Genomic DNA, 6,680 nt, shown 5'->3' on the forward strand with positions numbered 1-6,680 from the left:
TCTCTCTCTCTCTCTCTCAAAAAAAAAAAATTGAACATACAGTATATTGAATGTCTACATAACATTACAATACTGATTTATTCCACATTTCAGGAATCAAAATGAAAACAACTTAAATATGTACTGCACCTGCACACAGTTCACATTTTGTTCTCCTCAGTCTGTCACATAGAATTATGTTCATGACTCCACTGAAGAGCAAAATCACAATATTGCAGACAAACACCACATGGAAGAGTGCTGAACAATCTGAATTAAGCAAAATAAAGGGGAAAAAACATATAAATGATCTTTATAGAACAAATCAGAATAAATGTATATATATAAAAATGTGATGGATCTGTAAATTATCACTTGTTGCAAAAATGAAAGTTATCAGTCAGATATTTAACAGATAATACTAATTATGATTTTAATTAAAAAAAATATATATATTCCTGGATGGAATATTTTATCTTAAGGGCAAGTTATATCAGAATGTGTTATTATTCCATTATGTGTGATTATTCTAAATTATGGGGGGGGCGGGAATTGTAAACAATCTAGATAGGCCTAAGATGTTGTTCATTTATTATATGGTGAAGCTACAACCACTTGGTTTATAATTATTGTTTGACATTTTGAATGTTTAGTTAGCCTACAGAAAATACAAGGACCTATAATTTGCAAAAGACTAGCATTTACACAAAATAATAATAATAACAATAATGATAATAACAACAACAATAATAATAATAATATTAATGCTATTTATGCAACAAATGAGAAATCATTTATAAAGCAAAAATGTAATGGATCTATAAATAATATAGTAACACTTTACAATGTTTCAGTGGTTTTCATTAGTTAATTATAGTAGTTAACATGAACAATATTACATACAGCGTTTATTAGTTAATGTTAAGTTCAACATTTACTAATACATTATTAAAATAAAACGTTCTATCTGTTAACATTAGTCAGTGCACCGTAAACTAATATGAACATGAACATTTTTATTAACTAACATTAACAAAGGTTAATAAATGCTGTAAAAATATATTGTTCACTGATAGTTCATGTTAGTTAATGCATTAACTAATGTTAACAAATGAGACCGTATTGTAATGTGTTACCAATATTACTAATTATGATATTAAGAAAACAAATTCTATTTCCTGGATGGAATATTGTTTTCTTAGAGCAAGTTACTTCAGAATCATGTGTGATTATTCTAAATTTGTATTTAATTTGCTAAATGCTTTTATCCAAAGCGACTCACTGTACATTGCATTCAAGGTACACATTTACATTTTATCAGTAATTGTAGTGTTTTACAAATAAGTAAATAAATAGTTTATCACCAATAAGTTGTCATTTACATTCAACAAGCAATTCAGTTTATTAAAATTGCAACTGTAATATTAAAGTTAGTATGTATTTGCATATTACAGAAACTTGAGAGACAATTTGCAAGTGCGGATATTATTGAAATGTTACCAGCCATTTTGTCACCTAAAACAGAGAGACATAAAATAGGGTTCTTTAACACAGAGACATTTTTTTTTTCATTTAAAATATTTAGTAAATACCTGCTTATCTCGGGTTAAGTAGTAAAACTGACTTACGTATCTATTAACTTGAGTGCCAATCAGTGAGAACTCATCACACAGACAGTGTTGTGAAGAGAGCGGCTTTGAGCTGTGCTTTATATAGGACGACATACAGTATACAGAGTTGTGTACCTCAAGGAGAGCAAAGTGCACAGATGTGGGTTTGCTCTGTATGTTGGTTGAGAGACATTTTAAGGACAACATTTAGTCAAAATGAATGTCAAACATTATTCATGATTGATGGGGTCCTTGATTTATTATGTTCATGCAGAAATGGCCTACACTATTGTAATTAAATCTGTGACTTAGGGATACATATTTGAAGAAACGACACATTCATTTGTGAATTAATTGTTGTACAGGGCAAACAAAATATAAAGCATGCACTATATAAGTAAATATGCCGACATAAATTCAATTAGTCTAAATCTAAATTCATATAGGTCCATGCAAACTACACTGAAAAACATGGTGTAGAAACAATTTTCACTCATAAATTGCTGGAGAATTTCACAAGTAATTACAAGAAAATGGTAAGTTACACATTGACTTCAAAATGAAATTTTGTAGAAATACTGAAATATTATTTCAATCTTTGTTTTGATAAAACTTGATACAACTTGCTCATTTTTACAGTGTACATGTAAACATGTAAATATTTAATGTTTTAATGTTTATGTGCAGCTTTTTATGTAGTTTTGTGAGTTTTTGGGTTCCGATTTTTAAACATTCCCAACACATCAAGCCGATTATCTAAGTAAATAAGTAAATTCTTAATTATTAATCTGATAAAAGATGTGAAAATGATATTTAATTGCACCTTTTAAATTACATATTAATTAACTAAACCAGGGCTGTCCAAACTCGGTCCTGGAGGGCCGGTGTCCTGCAGAGTTTAGCTCCAACACACCTGACTGGAAGTTTCTATGCATAGTAAGAGCTTGATTAGTTGGTTCAGGTGTGTTTAATTAGGGTTGGAGCTAAACTCTGCAGGACACCGGCCCTCCAGGACCGAGTTTGGACAGCCCTGAACTAAAGCATTAACTATTAGGTTATCTTGAAAAAATACAAAAACTCATACACCAAGTCCACCTTTGCTGTTGTCATATTACAAGACACTGTTTTAATTGTTTTGTTTGACACTGTTTTAATGTAATGTAATTTCATTTAGCTGACATTTTTGCACAGTTTGATCAATGAGTTACACATCTATAGCAAATATGCCATATTAGCCACAAAAATATTCTGTATACATTTTCATAATTTGAATTCAAAGTTTGTACGTAAAGCAGTGAAAGTGATATGGGATTGCATGTTCTTGTCCGTGGTGCTGAATGCATACATCATGAGTAGATACTGCAATTTAAGTACTTTTGGATTAAAATGATTTAATTCATATTTGAAAAAAAAGAACACGTTTGCTTCAAAGATCTTTATGAGATCCATTTAGTTCTTTATTGTATATTTTACTATCTGTCATGAATACACCCCCCTGGGATATTAGTGTAACTTAAACTTCATTATGGGGACATTATCTTCTGTATTAAAAGTACAGTGAAAAAGTGTGTTAGTTTCTCAGGAAATGTTTGACCACATAAATGTGAGCTCTGATGGGGCTCTGACTGATGTGTGTTGTATTTTTACTCTTGTAGGCTGAGCTTTGTGGCCTGAGATCATAGAACAAAAGCGAAACTGCATGTAGCAGCACATCTCTCTGCAAACGTGAAGCATCAAACAAAGTGGTTGATCATATTGTCTTGTGCCACATGTTTTGTTACCCAAACGAAAAGTGGAATAAAGACAATGGAAATAAAATCGTAATGAATTTACAAAATACACACAAAAAGTTATATGTAATTTCTATTTTTCTAATCATAACTGATGCAGTCAGGTGCTTTTGGTAATGGAAAATGTTTTGCTTACTGTTTGTGTGGTTTTGGCACAAAGGCATGAAAAGAGGTCATTATTGTGGGTTGGAAAGACTCAAACTATGATTAACAAATTTATGCAAATTATGCAAACAGTCTGAATGCCTCATACATTTGCTGCAGAAAAACAAACAACATATTGCTGCTATTATCACAGCAAATGACCTGACGCTGACTTCAGTTGGCTGCACACACTTGAAAGCTTGTTTAGTCCAGAATTAGTCTTATGGTTTTTGGGGTTTTAGCTTTATTTAATTTCAGTTAACATTTATTTTAATTAACATACTCTTTATAAATAACTTTTTCTTTAGTTTATGACAACAACACTGGTGTAAAATAAGGTCAAAACGAGCATGTTTAACAGAAATAATAAAGATCTCATAATCCTTAAGAAATCACCATCTCTGGACTGTTTCTTTAGTTCAGTTACAATCGCAGCTTTTATTTTAAAATAAATTCAAACTGTTCATTTTCATTTTTAAGCTAGTTTTAAATTTGGGTGTAATTGTAAATTAACCGAAGTGCAAAGTGAAGAGAAACCACGGTAAAGTTTCAGTGACACACCTCATTAAAGCTTTGTTTACCAAAATGCATGCAAATCACAACAGAAGCCATTGAGGACAAGCATTCTCTTGAATAACACCACACTCATATTAATGATTTTATATTTTAACTGTTATATTTACTATACTGAATAAAATGGTAACTTAAAAATGCCAGCATCTAAATTAACAGTTAAAAATAATAAATAAATAATTTAAAATCGCTGAATCAACCTATATACAATAATTTATAACAACAAACCTACAGAATAGCTATTTAAGATAAAAACTGCTGGTTACAGTCTATGTCAGCCTGCAAAATTATAGCCAAAATCATGATTTCAGAATTACAAAGCCATAATACAGCATTTATTACAGTACAGCTTATAATATACTAAATAAAATAGGGGGAAATGCAATCAAGAGACAGAATAATAATGAAAGTAAAACGTTTTTTTTTTTTTTGGTTTTCTGCTTGGTATGCTATAGGTGAGGATGTTGACAGCAGGTGACAATAAGTACCAGTAGGGGGCAGTATGTGATAATATTTTCCCTATATTCCTTTTTGATAATGCCACAACACTGTAACGCATTGTGTGTTAATCCAATATGAACTTCATAAGGTCATATTCTCTGTTACAATTCATATTTGAATGTGAGAACGATTAAACTCACAGACTGTTATAGAAAGAAATTTACATCTACGTTTTATTTTACGCTTGGTCTGTAACAGAAACATCACTGAGCTCTTTTAGTTTCCTAATACTGTGGCTCACTGCAATAAAGATTTATTGTTTGTGATCATCTCAACTTTGAAGTTAGAATGTTTTTGATTGTGAGGTCTGTTCTCAACCTCACAAGTGTGACTTTGCAATGGTGGGACTCCAGTCAGAGAGCGAGCAAAGAAGAGCATAATTTCCTGTAGAAACTGAGACAGGAAGAAGCCGCTCAGTACAAAGTGAGAACTGATGAGGTGACATTCTACCATAGGGCTGTAATAGAGAGCGGCCTCTTTTCTTGTGGTCTATAAGAGGTTAACATTTGAAAGTCTGTAAACATTTGAAAGTCTGTAGATAGTGGTCTGTAATAAACATTCAGAAAATGAATATATGATCATTTATTTGCATGTCTCAAAAGCATTTTATTCGTATCTCTTTTTATACTTTTTTATACTGCTAATGCACATTGCGTTATTACATGTCCAGAATCCATAATATTATTAAAAAAAAAAATTCTCAAACAATTCTTATGAGGTCTTTATGTTCTAAATGTTTCAAATTCTATGGGATGCATTTATCAGTGCAGAGTCTTATTTGTTTTAAAACTGCACACAGGACGCATACAGCAGGTCAGACAAAGGACTGATCAACTGTAACTCAGCAGAACTTTATGCATAAACATGTACATCAACATGTCAGAACAAATATTTCACTAAAATTTGTAATTATTTGTTTAAATTTAATTTAAAAAACCAACAGTAAACCGGGTAGGTTTTTTTTTCTTTAATTACACAGAAATGTTTGTCTGTTGAGAAGGATGTTTTTGTGGTTTTGATTCAGAAAGGGGCTTCAAAACAGAAGCAAGAGGTCAGTCCTGTGGTTGGAAAATGATCAAACCACAATGTGCGCAAGCAATGCATGCACAAAGGTACACATAGAAGTGCAAACAAACATCTCATGATCTCATCCTTTTATCTGTATATTGGTAATTTTCAATAATAATTGCAACAAATATTTAAGCAATCAAAAATAACTGTTAATACACTTTTTCTTTTAAAAACTCCTTTAAGAAACTCAGATTGTTTCTTTTAGAATTTTTTTTATCCAATTAAAAAAATTTGTTTCAAAATGTTTGTGCTGCCTTCAATTTTTACATTTACTCAACTTGTGAAGTATGAATGTGTTCATTGTATAATTGATGATTACATCAAAGTATGATTACATCAAATATTTTAATGATACAGTTCACTCAGGTAAATGTTAAAGCTGGTCCGCTGAAGTTCACATCAGCACTTCTCACTCTGTACTGAGCAGATTTTCTGTCATTTCTCTACAGGAAGTGATGCTGCTAACAAACTCTGTCTTCTGGTTGGAGCCCCAGTTGCTGTCACATCCTCTGCTTATGCATTGTTTGTGCAAGAACCTGTGGTTTGTGCTAAAACTTACCTTTTAAAAACAAATAAGATAATCTGTCTCATAATTATCATATATATGACTAACTGAGCTGTTTCGGGGGCTAATGATTTTACGTGTAGGTGAGATATTAATTTGCTTTTGAGGCTTAAAAAAAACATTAACCGCTTAAACTTGCCTGTGCAGCTGAGTCAAATAAGTATGGCAAACAAGATAAAAGTTTCAGTTTGACATCATAGCCATGTGCTTTCTGAAAATAAACCAATCATCAAAGTAAATAGCAAATTCCCCATGTAGTACATAACATTACTAAGATGAATCAAAAACTGATTACTAATTATTTAATAAATAAGAAGATTTCATGTTTTTTTGCACGACACAAAGTGTAAACTAAATCTGCTGTGTGAAAATGCAAATTAGTATTTGAATATCAGTGTTTAAAGACATTGTGGTACATTGTGGGGTTTTGTTTTGGGGGGGGGGGGG

Source organism: Sinocyclocheilus anshuiensis, unplaced genomic scaffold (genome assembly GCF_001515605.1).
Source record: "Sinocyclocheilus anshuiensis isolate Anshui unplaced genomic scaffold, SAMN03320099.WGS_v1.1 scaffold1246, whole genome shotgun sequence".
NCBI lineage: Eukaryota > Metazoa > Chordata > Actinopteri > Cypriniformes > Cyprinidae > Sinocyclocheilus > Sinocyclocheilus anshuiensis.